The sequence below is a fragment of the Budorcas taxicolor genome, chromosome 1, assembly GCF_023091745.1.
Source record: "Budorcas taxicolor isolate Tak-1 chromosome 1, Takin1.1, whole genome shotgun sequence".
Classification (NCBI taxonomy): Eukaryota; Metazoa; Chordata; class Mammalia; order Artiodactyla; family Bovidae; genus Budorcas; species Budorcas taxicolor.
The window spans coordinates 123,790,167-123,805,935 of record NC_068910.1 but is presented as its reverse complement, the minus strand read 5'-3'; positions in this window follow the sequence as shown (position 1 = coordinate 123,805,935).

The window sequence follows — 15,769 nt, the reverse complement described above, 5'->3', positions numbered from 1 at the left end:
ACCTTTCCATATTGAAAACTAAATGTTGAAAAGCCTGAAAATTCACTGCCTACCTTCTCTGTTAACAAGACATTCCTCCATCACACCCTCAATCCCTCACTCTTCCTTTCACCCAGTGATAACCATCCAAAGTGCCTTACTACTGGGGTCCTCTGCCTTCATTGGATTGCTTGGAGGCTCCTATCCTACTTGTAGAAGTTAATACTACTGCTTAGCTTAGGTTTTGATGGATTATCACGTATGGCTCTTTAATCAGTTCTCAGTCAACAAACATTTATGGAAAACCAGTCACTATTCTCAGTTTTAAGAACTGCTAAATAAATAAGAAATGCTCCCCATTGTTAAAAATCTCAGCCTGATAGGGAGATATACATAAATAAAGGCCATGCCATGTGATGGCCACTGGAATGGAGGTGTATACAAGATGTAGCAAGGGAACGAAAAAGAAGCAGGAGCACCTACCTGCACAGGGAGGTAGGTGCCCAAGCGGAACCTAAAAGCCTGAAGAGTGAACTGTAGTTTACCAGGTGCGTATGGCGGAGGGGCAAACAACAGAAGATCATAATCAGAAAAACAGAGCGCAAAGGAGGTGACACGCAGCAGGGAGATGACACACAGCAGGCAGGTTCCGAGTTCTCGGCTCAAGTTTCGTGACTGAAGGAGATCCTTTCAAAGGCGATGAGGCTGGCCAGTAAGCAGGAGGCAGATCATGGAAGGCTTTGTGTGCTGAGCAAGGAGTTTGGACTTGAAGTAACAGGCTTGGTGAGGCTTTGAAGAATTTTAAGTAGATTTATGTTTTAGAAAAAGAGCAGTCTGGTGACTGACTGAGAAAAGGGAGAGCAGGTCAAAGATGAAAACCAAGGGCTTCAACTGTGCAGTGGGGCTGGGAAAGGAGAGGAGAGGCAACTGGGTAGTGCTGCATAGACACTGATGTTTGCCTAACGCCAGCCTGGCTTGGCCCCATGCACAAACCTTGCCTTCTTGGATGAAGGCTCACATGTTGTGTGGGGCCAAATTTCAGGTGAAATGTTCCTTACAATCCCTTCACTGGAGACCTCAACTTGAACTGGGCCTACTGGTCTCCAGAAATATGTATCTCCTCCTCTCATAGTGGCCTTGGCAGGCCAAGAAGGAGGGGACATTGCCAGTCTGGCTTTTCTCTTCTTTCACCTGAAAATGAAACCAGTTCTTAATAAGATCCTCCTAACGTCAATCAAAGCCCCAGTTCCTATCATTTTCCCATGGCTGCCCTTTTCTGAGAAGAAGTTCCAAGCCATTGAACTGAATTGCAACTTATGCACAGCCGAGTGCTGAAACAATGCCGGATATTTGTTCCTTCTGAATTAGAGTTCACCGTAAGTGTGCTTTTCTCTTGTTCGCGCTGGGCTGCCAGGACAATTTAAAGGAGGTTTTCAGCGGCTTCTGTTGCATGTGCCATGCTCTCTTTAGCAAATGGGAAGATATGTGTGGGTGTGCATAAGTCTTCTCTGTATTACTTTCTGGAGAAATGTTTGCGGAGATGAACAAGATAAGGAGTAAGGGACCTATTGAAAGCCCAGGTCCCCTCAGTGACCTGAGTGCAGAACGTAGGCTGGTGATCAGATGGTCAATTATGTGTTTGTCAAAACACAGTGGGCTGCGTTCCAGACTGCCAGCTTTGGAGGCCCAGCTTCTGCCAACCAAATGTCATCTGGGAACATGCAGCACTGGGCACTGTGAAGGAGTTTGAAATAGACCATGCCACAGCCAACCTACTGCCAGTCTTATAGCACCAATATGGCATGCACAGCCGGGCCCCATGTTTCAGAGCTCAGGAATTCACTGTTCTAAATTCAAGAGGTCAGATGGGTTCATGTTTTCAAAGCCTATGTTCTCTGCTTTGAACATTGTGACTTGCTCCTCAGCGATTTCCAAGTGATTTTTTCCAGTCACATCTCTGTGGAAACTACTCTTTTTATGATGGTTATGAGAGCCTTGTAAATGTCCCAGAGGAGAGAAAAAAACAAACTTGCTGCGACAATGACTATGAGATTCTGATAGAGGGATTCCAAGTCTTAGGAAATTACATGAAAGGTGCATAGCTTTTAAAATATCAGGAACCACCTTGGCAACTTATAAAAAGCAGAAGGGCTTTGCCTATTTTATAAAGTGATTTGCATATACCTGCATAAATAATGTCCCCACCTGTACTTTTATGCATTTAGGTTGAATAAATTAAATTCAGTGATCTTTAAAATATTCACTGTCTTTCATTGCTCAGATATCATTTTCAGGACCCTTCCTCCTCATGTTTTTTTCCCTGTAGTAGTAGTGGCTATTTTTTTCTATCTTTGATTCAGAGAATCAAAACACACTGCAGACCAGTCTACCGCAGCGAGGAGCATTACCTCTCTCTGCTTCCATTCCTTTTAGCCTTTCTACCTATTAAACAATGCTTTCCATAAGCTTTTCATAAAGGAAATGGGGGAGTATATTACTAAAATGAAAACACAGCACAAGCTAGGATTCAGAATCACGTTTAGTGGAGAGTTAAAACATAAACGAGCACATTGCCCTTGTGTGTTCTTAAGAAACTTAAAATTGAGTTACGAAAAGAAGCCATACTATTGAGTGTTCCATATGCACATAAGATAATAACAATTCCAAAAGGAATGATACTCCAATAAGTACTATAGGATTTCATTCATGAAAGAAAACTTATGGGCTGGAAAACATCGTGTAAAATGCGATTTTTGTTGTTGTTCAGTTGCTAAGTGGTATCCAACTCTTTGTGACCCCATAGACTGCAGCACCCCAGGCTTCCCAATTAGCTAGTCTTCAAAAATGGCTTGAATGTAAAAAAGAAAAGAAAGAAAGGAAAAGTAAAGAAATGCTATCCCGAGCAAAAGCATAAACCTAAGTGTAGGATTCTTTGAAGGGGTACAATAAAAAGCAGTTTTTCCCCACTCAAATTTTAAACCCATTGAAAAATAAAAAACTGATAGCTGGGGAGCCAAAATTTTTGCTAAAGTCTAGGTGGAAGGACAGAACTTAGTATGAGAGATAGAAGGGGCTCACTGACTCTCTTCCTCCCAAGGGAAAATCTGGATCTGCATAAGAGTAACGCTTTTCTAGGTCGCTGACTCCCGCTAGTCTAAGCAGTCTAGAAAGGAGAAAAACTCAGAAACTTCAATAGATAAGTCCCAGCCAACTGAGAAACAGGGACCAAGGGCTGCCTTACCAACAAGATGATTCTCCTCCATGGAAAAGTATTAGCATAAGGAATGAGGCAAGATATGTTTAGAAAACTTCTTTATGTAAACTGGGAACCCTAAGATCCACAAGCTGGGAAACAAGAGGAGGAAGTATTAAGTAAAATGAAAATGGAAACCAGAGCCAAGAGGTCAAATAAGGCTCTCAAATGCCTAAGGGGACATACCTGAGGTTGAAACCAGCTGTCATAGAATTATTGGAGTTCTAAACTGAGGGTTCCTTTTTAGACTCTTAAAAATTACCAGAATCCGAATCCCAGGAACAAGCAAGAAATGAAGACAATGAACTAAACCCAAGTTGGAAACAAAAACAAAAACTCATATCTTTTGTGAAACTAATGATAAAATTTGTTGAGTACTTGCCTTTCTTTGGGTACTAGACAAAATATTTTTAATGGTTACATGATTTAACCTTTTAAACTACTCTTATTAAGTATATAATGTTATAAAAATGAAATGGATATTTAGCATGTTTGAATAATTTTTTTCCAAGAATGCCTAGGAAGTAACAGAGACAGAACTTGAATCCAAGACTATCTGTCTTAAAATCCTTGGTGGAATTTCTTTAAACACAAAGTGAATGTCTACTAAGTGCTGAAAACCTAATAGCAAAACACACAGAGCCTCTGCCCTGCTGGAGTTTACAGTCTGGGGGATGGGAGAGAGACATTAATCAAATGGTCACACAAAAGAACTTATAATCGCAAGCTGTGCTTACTGCTGTGAAATAAAAGTGCCAGGTCCTCTACAAGCAATATAGGAGAGGGATCTAAGTGAGTCTGGAAGTACAGAAGACACTTCCCTGAGGAAGTGACTCTGAGCTGACCTCTGAGGTTGAGGAGATAATTCAGGGCCTGTAGATGTCAGGATCTCTGACAACATGTTAAGGACCTGCCTCAGGGCAATGGAAAAGCGCATTTAAGAATGAAAGTGGCATGATCAATTTTGTATTCTAAAAAGATCTTGCTACTCTTGTACATTTATCCCAAACAGATGGAAACATATCCACACAGATAACAAAGTTTATAGCAGTTTTACTCATAATAGCCCCAAACTGGAAACAACCCAGATGTCCTTCAATCAGTAAATGGTTAAACCATAGTATGACCAAACCATGGAACTGCTCAACACTTGGAAGCAGTGAACTCTTGATATGTATAACTTGGATTAATAACAGAGATGTTACACTGAGTGAAAAAGCCAATTTCCTTTATATAGCATTCTTATAATGACAAAATTATAAAATAGAGAGCAGAATAACAGTGATTAGGGAGTTAGGGAAGATGGGGCTGACTGTGGCTACAAAACTGTAGCCCGAAATAGTCTTAGGATGTAGCCGTCCCGTATTTTGACTGTGGTGGTCGTCATGCAAATCTTACATAAGGACGCGATAGCACAGAGCGACGTGCACACACTTATATGAGTGTGTGTAAAATGAGTGAAATCTGAATCAGGCGCATGGATTGTACCAATGTCAGTTTCCTGATTGTGATATTGTACTATAGTTAAAGATATTATATTGGGCCATTATGAGAGAGGGGTAGAGGGCATACCAGACCTTTCTTTATTATCTCTTACAAGATAAACTACCATAATCCGGAAATTAAAAAATTAAGCTGGTTTCATTGTGGTAAATGGTTTAGGAAGAGCAAAAGTAAGGAGACTATAGTAGTAAATAGACTTGTGAGGCGACGATGGGAATGGAAGCAGAATGAATGCGACTGAGAGAGAATTCAGAAACGAAATGTGCAATTTTGAAACAAATCTATGGATTGTATGTGGGAGATGAAGGAGAAAGAAGTGACTACTGGTTTTATGTCTGTTAAAAATATGAAGGATGGTGCCACTCAGGGTTCTATGAAAGACCAGAGGAGAACTGGGGTTAAGATCTGTTTTTGAGATGTCTAGTGTCAAATGCTTTCAATAGAGAGAAGTAATCATGTTGGGTGTGCAGATGAATATATACAACTGGAATTCAGAAGTAAAGTGAAGACAAAAGAAGCTGTTGGCATGGATGATAATTGCCTAGGGACAAGGTTAGATGGAGAAGAACGCCCAAACTGGGACTTGAAGAACTCAATATGTAATCACCTGGAAGGGAAAAATGAGGCTGTGAATATCCTCAGAAGGAATAGCTAAGGGGTAGTAGGAAAATCAGAAAACATTGACACAGAAGCCAAAAAAAGAAAGTGTTTCAAAGAGAGTGGTCAATAGTGACCCCTGAGAAGTCAAGTAAGCTTAAGGATTGAAAAATATATCACTTAATATATTAGTCTGGAGGTTGTTGTTGACTTTAGCAAAAGGTGGCTTGTTGAAGAGGTAGAAGCATTAACCTACTTGTTAAAGGATGAGGAAAGCATAAGAAGTGAAGAAACAGAACAAATGTGGGTAAGTCTTGGAAATATTACCTTAAAGGAAAAGAAAATGAGCTGGTATAATATCTTAGGAATGTGGGCGGGTGGGGTGAGGTGAAAAGAAGTTTCTGGAGGGGAATGGAGATTTTAGCATTTTTATATGCTTAGAAAAATACAGTAGAGAGGAGAGATTCAGTGTGTAGGAGCAATAATAGGATAGGATGACCGTTGAAGGGATGGTTCCTGGTATGGACAGAGACACAGGGTCCTGAGCACAAGTAGAAGGATAGACGGAGGAACATCTCTTCCATAGTTACAAGAAAGAAGAAGGAAGGGTAGAGATAGATGCAAGCTGTGTGTAGGCTTGGTACTGAGAGGCTGAGAGGTGTCCCAAATGGTCACTCCTAGGGAGCAAGGTGCTGCCAAGAATAAGTGAGGAGGAGATTTGAGGAAAGTAGAAGTTTAAAATAGTTCTTGGGACAAATAGGATGGCAGGTTGACCAGAAGAACACAGTGGGATTCTCCTTGGTAGTGCAAAAGGCCTAGGTGAGTCTGGTGGGTTTTTATAGTGCCTATTCTGTCTTGTGTGACTTTCTCCAGAAGTTCAATGACCAAGGTGGAAACTTAGAGAAGATGTGCCTTTTAGTTCAAATTAGGGTGGAATTTTACATAATAAGCATGAAAAGATATTAGGGGTTTTAGTTTCTTTTTGATCCAATCTGAGGCCAGAATGAAAAGGCAGTAAAAGGGCTCTGTTCAATCCTCTAAGCCTCTGGTGAGCATCTACGTTGCACCAAGCACTGTGTTTCATATAGAAAAAACAGTCTAGTTTAGTTTAAAGGCTAATATCTAGTCCAAAAGGCCAAGAACAGGTGATTAGATAACCTTCGCTAAAAGACACAGAAACCCATGCCGTTACTTTCTTCTGCCTTCTCCTTCCTCCCATTCTGGCATTACCTAGTTATATTCTTGCTTTCTCACTCAATATCTACTCTCTGCCTTATTGACAAGCCTCTAATATACAACATACATATGTAAGTGACAATTCTGATTTCTTCCATCATCATTTTGCTAACATATGATCATTTAGGAACAATTAGGTCATCTACTTGAAGTGTGGTATTGGTCCTGGGTGAATTTTCTCTGAATTTTAAGAGCTTCCATCTAACTGTACATAGACTGTTTATTTATTTATTTATTTATTTATTTATTTATTTTCTTGGAAAAAGGGATGGAGAGAGGAAGAGTGGGTAGGTAAGAGAGGAGAAGGAAAAAAAGGGAAAGAAAGCTAATGATCTATAGAAGACCTGGTATAGCAGCTCACCCTTGTTACTCCAGGGAACTCTCACTTTAAATGAATGGATGACGCAGCACTGTTTATAATAGCCAGGACATGGAAACAACCTAGATGTCCATCAGCAGACGAATGGATAAGAAAGCTGTGGTACATATACACAATGGAGTATTACTCAGCCATTAAAAAGAATTCATTTGAATCAGTTCTGATGAGATGGATGAAACTGGAGCCGATTATACAGAGTGAAGTAAGCCAGAAAGAAAAACACCAATACAGTATACTAACACATATATATGGAATTTAGAAAGATGGCAATGACGACCCTGTAAGCAAGACAGGAAAAAAGACACAGCTGTGTATAACGGACTTTTGGACTCAAAGGGAGAGGGAGAGGGTGGGATGACTGGGGAGAATGGCATTCTATCATGTATACTATCATGTAAGAATTGAATCGCCAGTCTATGTCTGACGCAGGATACAGCATGCTTGGGGCTGGTGCATGGGGATGACCCACAGAGATGTTATGGGGAGGGAGGTGGGAGGGGGGTTCATGTTTGGGAACACATGTAAGAATTAAAGATTTTAAAATTAAAAAACTAAAAAAAAAAAAAACTAAAAAATAAATAAATAAATAAATGAATGAATGGATGAGCCTCCATTCCTAATGGTGTCCTATGCCAGCAGGCTCCAAAATAGCTTCCAGACCTGGAGACATTTCAGAGTACTAAAGATTAACTAAACTTCAGCTTCTAGTAGCATAAAACAAGATATAAAAAAGACCTGAAGAATGTGTAAATTCCTAATTGCCAATAGCACTAGGATTCCCCATTCAGATTTATTCTGTTATAAAGCGGTGGCTTGCAAAGAGGTGGTGGCAATGACAGCTTTCCTTTATTTGAACACATTCCATTCTATTAGATTTCCTTTAGGAAATGACATTAAGACCATTTGACTCAAAACTCAACTGTAGATACATCTGGGATAAAATTTGCCAGCTGTTGAGCAACACAGCTGTATTTTTTTTAATAGTTAACTTCTTTCATGATTCTATAATTCACACTTATTGTAAAATATTAAGAAAGTATGGAAAAAATATTCACAATCCCACTAAACAGAAAAAGTGATTATTAACAATTTTTTAGATCACCTTCTAGTCTTTTCTCTGAATTTAACATGATTGAGCATATACTGTATGTATAAGGTTGTATTCTATTGTTTACTAAATATTATGTAAGCCCTTCTCAGTGTAATTGCATACTGCCACCAAAATGTCTGAATAGTTTCCTATCATATAAAACTCCCAGAATTTTCCTAACAATGCCCTAGGTATAGATATTTGGGTTATTTCCAGTATGTGAGCTTTTATACTTTGAAGTCTTTTAAGATGTAATGCGTCACCTGAATTGTCAAACTTAGAGGAAACTTGAGGTAGGCAGTGATGCCATCCATCAAGAGAATGGTCAGGCAATAGTGTCACCCTATTCAGAGAGTTACTAATTGCTAATGACTATGAAACTCATGTTTGAATCTTTAAGTAGTTGTTACAGAATTTATCTAAGCTTTTTTCCCTAAAATTCAAATTCTATTTTTTTCTTTGCTTCTAAAGTATACATTTAGTTTGGTTTGCATTTGTTATAGTAATGATGTAAAAGAAAAAAATCCATTCAAAATCTCACCACCCAGAGAGTTAACACTTTGGGGAATATATTTCCAAACATATCTATTTATCTGTCTGTTTTTCTTTGTCTTTCTCTTTTCAAAATAAAAGGAAAATCTGCTGGCTGTTTTGCAATCTGCTTTTTTACTCATTGTAACAGGCATTTTCCATGATAAGAAATATAGATCCACATTATCTTTTTGACAGCCACATTGTACTCCAGTAGAGGGTAATTTATTGAATAAGTCACTTACTGATGGACATTTAGGATATTTGGAAATTTTTTCTAACTAAACAATGCTACAGTAACCATCTCTATACATATATGCATTTTTTTTTAATTCACTTGCCTGATTATTTCCTTAGGGTAAATTTCTAGTAGTGGAACTGCCAAAGGAAAATTTATCTGCTGCTAAAGTGTCCTCCAGCAAAACTGTGTCAACGTATATCCCCTGCTGCTACTGCTGCTTTGTCGCTTCAGTCAAGTCCAACTCTGTGCAGCCCTATGGACTGTAACCTGCCAGGCTCCTCTGTCCATGGGATTCTCCAGGCAAGAGTACTGGAGTGGGCTGTCATGCTCTCTTCCAGACCCAGGGATCAAACCCAGGCCTCCTGCATTGCAAGGCAGATTCTTTACTGCTAAGCCACTAGGGAAAGCCATGTATACCCCTACCAGCAAAGAAAGAGTCTGCCCATTTCTCTGCATCTTCACTAATTCTGTAATTGTCAATTGTACTTCTTGCCATGTAAGTGAGTATTTTTAAGTTGGGGTACAAGATGCTTTTTCCAAGCATACAATCCCATCTGAAAACTTAAAAGAATATTACATATTATTACATGAAGATAGAAATCACTATGATGAACAGTATTAAAAAAAAAAAAAACTAGGGAAATACTGTGACATATCCTTAATATTTTAAAAGTAGATATGATCAACAATGAAAAGGTGACTAGTACAGTAAAAACGTGCAAAGGGCAAATGAGCAGCCTCACAAGCATTTTGTTGTTCAGTCTCACTCTTTGCTGCAAAGGCAGTGCCCCCTCTTGTCCTGTGAGGTCGCCTCTAGCACTGTTTCCTGTGGTCTGCTGGCACCCCGCATCCTCACCGCTCTCCCAGGGAAAGTTGTGAGGAGAGAAGCACCACTCGGGAGACCGCCAGAGTTTCTGGGTGAGGGACAGTCAGTACTTCCCCTGGTTTCATACATTTATGTTTATTTGACATCCCCATTCCCCCAAAGGGACAGGCTAATTGTTCACTCATATGAATGTGAAAGTGATCATCTGAGCTCTGCCATCAGACTCCAGAATCAGTAAATTATTGGGAAGGGAAAAATACACACTGGCAACACTGCCTGATCTGTGTCTCCAGGGCAGAATTGACACTATTCTTCTACCAGATGTAGACAGAGATTTCTGGATGTTCTCATAAATAAAGTGCTAGAGGCTATGTCATCAGTGTCCTCTACCTTTCCCTCTCTCTGACTCCCATGTGTATTACTACATACTTAATGAAATGGAATATTTTTCAGCAACTTCAGGGAAAGTGAAAGACGCTAAGAGGCAGAAATGCCACACTGACAGCATCCGCCCCTGCCCTTCCCAGCACAAACTGACAAGAGCATCTTCCCTGTGTTTTGGGATAGTGAGCATCTGGCTCCCGGCATGCGTACCCCAAGTCTCTCTGAGGGGCAGGAGTTGTGCAGCACTGTTCTGAGTGGTAATTGGAGCATGCCTTCAGCACAAAAAGTTCATTTGCAGATGATAAGGGATGCCATGTGCTCTGGGGCATTTTTTCTACGTCTTTAAAGAAAAACCATGTCCAGAAGTCATCTGCAGTTCCTTAAATCCTTAGGCAGTGTCCAGAAGGGAAGTAGAAAAGAAATCATCATGTTCAGTATTGTACAGAAGCTCCTTTAGGCCACTTACAAGCTGAGGCAAGTGGTAGGAACCAGGCCTAGTAAATAACTCCTCTACCTGAGCAGTGAAACTGCCCAAGAAGTGGGAGCACGTGACTACCGGCTAGGTTTCAGTGATGCCCCTGGAGCAGTTAAAGGCTGGCACTGCGTACTGTAGGCTCAGAGTGCCGAATGTTTAACTTTCTTATTGATGCCCTTAGAAAACGTCACATGTTATACCCCAGCCTCTATAACACGGCCTATATTCAGAGGCCAAGCAGGATCCAATAATGATGATTGGTGTTGTGTTGTTTATTAGCATGAGTCTTCCCTCCATTCTTTCTCACCCTTTTCTTCGCCAAACATCATTGCTGACTGAAAGCTGGGCAGTGGTGTATGTATAGGATATACATTATATAGATGTTTGGTACAAATGGCCTTTCCCAATGGCTCAGTGGTAAAGAATCTGCTTGCAGCACATGAGACATGGGTTTGATCCCTGGGTAGATCCCCTGCAGGAGGACACTCCAGTATTCTTGCCTGAAAAATCCCATAGACAGAGGAGCCTAGCAGTCTACAGTCCAAAGGGTAGCAGAGTCTGTCTGACACGACCAAGCCACTGAGTCCAACAACAACAATGGTACATATACCACCTACTTAGTCAAAGAGTCTTTCTAGTCTCTTGTAGAAGAGGTCTTTGTAGTGATAAAATTAAGGTTTTTTTCCCTTTCATTAGAGTCTTTCTGCACTCTTTCTGTAGTTTCTGTTATTTCTCATTTCTTCTAATGTGAGGTTATTGAAGATAAATCAGAAATATCTTATTTCAGAGAATCATTTCCAGATATTTATTTAGAATGGCCACCTTAACCTCTCACACTTTTAGTAAGCTAAAACTGATTCCACTTTTAGTTCCCCCCTGGAAATTTCTAGACTTTTGGTACATGGAAAGTAATTATCACTTCTAATTTAAAGTTAATCCTATATTTTGAATGCGAGAAGCATGTGTTTCATGAGAGAAATTGAGCAAAAATTACACCTAAATCCTCTAGCAATGTCCTTCATTCTGGTCCTTATAAGTTAGTCAAGGGTGCATAAGAGAAGTAGTAGGAAGTCTCTGATTAGAATCATTTTCTGGGATTTTTTTTCCCCCTCCTTTTTCCATCATCATTAAACTCGAATAGTACTACATTTGTTCTTCACCAAGAGATTCTGCATACTCCTCTACCACTTTTTCTTTATTTTATTGAAGCCTAATTGATTTACAATGTTGTGTTAATTTTTTTGTGTAGCAAAGTGACTTAAATATATATATATATAATTTTTTAATGTTTAAAAAGTTTAAAAATTCTGTGAAAGCAGTGATAAACATGGTGGAAAAAATTAACACGAAGATGCAAAAGAGGACCTCAAAAATCATAAAATGTTGGGAAGGAGAGTAAGAAAATGTAGATTTTTTTTCCTAGAATGTGTTCAGGCCTATATGACTACCAGTCTACCAGTTTTAATAATACCACTTTTCAATGAAGATTAGAAAGAATCTTAATACTGTTTAGTTTTCCCAAAATATATGAAGTATCTGTTGACAAGGTGTCTATAACAATCTATTTGTCTCTATTTATTTATTAATATATATATAATACAAAGGGTCAATTTCTTGGTCATCTTATCATCAGTCATGAACATCTCCTCTCTAGAATCTGTACAGAGGTCAGCCACCTCACAGTAGGCTGTGTGCTCACCACTCCACTCCAACTCTCTAATATATTTAAAGAGACAAATTTCAGAAATGTACACTAACATTCAGAAAACTACTTCAGAGATCTGAATCTTGGAGCAGGAATCCAAGGGAAATCTTACTGGTCACAATTATTGGAAATTTCCCCCTTTTCCCCAAACAATGAAGAACTATAGTGAAAACACTTTAAAGACTACCTTTGGAGTGATTTTGGTGTTGGATTCTGATTTATTCTTTTTTAGAAAATGAGGGACTATGTTTAAATTCCAAATAAATGCTTTTACCTAATAAGATATGAATGTACAATTTTTGACTGTTGTGATACAATGATCGTTCATAAAGTCCAGTGTCTAATAATCATTTCCTCTTTAGTAATGACCAAGAGATAGAGGCCTTTTTTAAAGAGTAGATCAGAGTTTTACGGGTACTTCCCAAGGGGACAGAGTTGAAATAAGGAGGGATGTAATTAGAAGCCAGAAAAACAAGGGAGAGCTGGGTGCACATTAACAGTGCCAGCAACTCTAAAACAAGTTAGGCTTTAGTCAAGATGTAATCAAAAACATGTACTCTAGATATTCATCCATTTCTAGGATTGAGCAGGGTTTAATTTCCTCTCATCTCTTAGCAAAAAATAACTTGATCTAAGAAGAAAGATTTCTCCACACCACAGTCAGATTATTTCCTGGGACCGGTACACCCTTGGCAGACCACACTGACTTGTGGACCAGCCTGAGGATCCAGGGAAAACAGACAGAGTGACCCAGAGGGACAGAGTCAGGGCCAGCTGTGGACTGGAGTCTATGCCATCTTCCAAAAGTGACCCCAAATCAGTCTTTTATTTCCTTTCTCAGCAACAGTCATTAGAAAACCTAAAGATCAAAGGTGCTTTTCAGGCCTGAGCTATTGATGTGCTTGTAGGGATTATTTCTAGGTCAGCTGCAGCTACCTTTTGCTGTGGCTGGACGCTCAAAGCAATCCCGAACAGGAACACATGAGCACACAGTCTATTGGTATGGGCTTTTCTCCCGCCTATTAGATGCATTACAAATTTGCTTTTAATGGGGCCTCTCTGCATTCAACAGGAATATTTCTGGAACTCTCCTGGCTCCCACAACATTTGCTGGGTGCACGCTTAATATGTTTTAGCTTTACTGCCTGAAGATGGAATCAGGGACATCTACCTGCTCATGACAGTGCTTTGGCTCTTGCAGTTGCAGAACTTAATATATGTATCAGTAATGAAAATCTTAATTAAGAAAGCTGCATCATTGTCCATGAACACTCATTTTTCTCCCCCTGCAAAGCCCTTTGTGTATTTCAGTATATACCTGGTCCAGACAGACAGAGCCCTCGAAGAGCTTGTCTGGCAGATCTTCTCTTGATTATTAACAGCTAGCGAATGACAAAGTCTCGCGTTCCTTTTGTCTTGAAACTGAGGCTTGGAACAGCACAGCACACAATGTACTGTAGGATTTGTTTGTGTTTTTTTAAACTTGCTTTTATTACGTTGGTGGGTTTAAAAATCCGACAGTGTTGATCAAAACTAATTTAGGTAACTTAGAGTTGCCAAAACACTAGCAGATGCATATTTACACATATACTCTCAGAGAAATGTAATTTTCCATATAGAAACAATGCACAAACATAAGAAGGGACAATTTTAAGCTGTTTGCCCATGTTTCTGGCGCCTTTGCCCTTCGTGCTTGAAGCCTGCCAAGTCCCAACTTCCACAACCTTAGCACTTCCTCCTTTCTCTGCATCAGTATCCACATGCCAGCTGTCATTTGTGCAAAGTAACATGCTTTGGAAGATGGAATCACTTTAGGCAGGCAACTGACCATACCCATAAAAAAACTGAGTTATTGAGATCTTTTGAAAAAGGTGGCCTATAATTATGTTTATGAAACAATATCCGACTGTAATATTTTAATCATTCCCAAATCATAGTTCCCCAAATAAAGTTAATTCATTTGAAATTCTCTTAAAAGCCTCAAAACATTTTACTCTTAAAATGTAGCAACTCCACAACCTTGAGTTAGGACCTACTTGATGAAGAGAGAGACTCATGTCTCCTCCACCTGTGTGTATCATCAGTCTCCTGCATTTTCTAAGTCCGTGGTCTACAGTGTTAACCATTTCCTGGAAGAGCCATGCAAGTAATTGAATTGGGCTCCAGCTTTATACTTCCATAATGCTTTCTACTGGAATAGAAGGACACGGCCATCTAAAGAGGGTCTGGTAATAAATATTTAGAACTTGTCTTCTTATTGTACATATACTGCCCTCAACAAGAAAAAAGCAGACACACTGTCTCTGGAGATACTAGTATGATAATCTTTATTTACTTTGCTTCTTAGAACTTCACATGCTTTAGCACATTTATTTTCAAAACAACTATAAAATAGGTAACAGTCAGCTTTCTGCATATCTGTAGCATGGAAAATTTGTGTAAATAGCCTCTATGTATCACATATATATGAGGAAGACCTTATTATGCAAAAGTTATTTTCAAATATACTTATGTTAAGCCTCATGGCTGCATTCAACATTTTAAATTAGGATTAAATATGTAAAGTAAATAAAATAGACTGATGTTTTACCATAAGAGGTTAGGAGAAAAGCTATCAGAACTCTTAGGTGCTAGATGGGAAGCACTATGAACAAGTTGTTTTACCCTGGAAGATTCTCCTTTTTGAGAATTATCTGGCCAACCCTGCCATAAATTCTAAAGAAACTGTGAAGTAACTGGCCTAGAAACAGGCCAGTTGCAGGTATATAACGTAAGGCATATAGCAGACTGTCAATAAATGTTTGGAGAATGAATAAATTATGAATGAATGAGGGAAAAAGTAAATTTTGTTGGCATTTCAAAGACTAAACCAGAGATCAGTTACTTTTCTTAATCTTGGAAAGTACTTGATTAGAAATTTGAAGTGTGCTGAATTTCTCATCCTTGATATTCAACTTTCTAAGCAATAGAATATTCTATAGAGGGGAGAGGGGTAGGGGAGCGGGGGGAAGGATGGATTAGGAATTTGAGATTAATAGATGCAAACTATTATATACAGAATGGATAAAAACCAATGTCCTTTTGTATAGCACAGGGAACTATTCTATATCCTGTGATAAACCACAATAGAAAAGAATGTGTGTATTTATATATGTACCACCCCACTCCAGTACTCTTGCCTGGAAAATCTCATGGATGGAGGAGCCTGGTGGGCTACAGTCCATGGGGTCTCTAAGAGTCGGACACGACTGAGCGACTTCACTTTTCACTCTCATGCATTGGAGAAGGAAATGGAAACCCACTCCAGTGTTCTTGCCTGGAGAATCCCAGGGACGGGGGAGCCTGGTGGGCTGCCGTCTATGGGGTCGCACAGAGTCGGACACGACTGAAGTGACTTAGCAGCAGCATACATGTATATATATATGTTACTGAATCACTTTGCTATACAGTAGAAATTAACACATTGTAAATCAACTTCAATAAAATATCTTTTAAAATACAATAGAATTATGAAGAATCCTAAGGTTTAAAATGTGGGTAGATTGGTTACCTTCTGTCTCTGGAACCCTG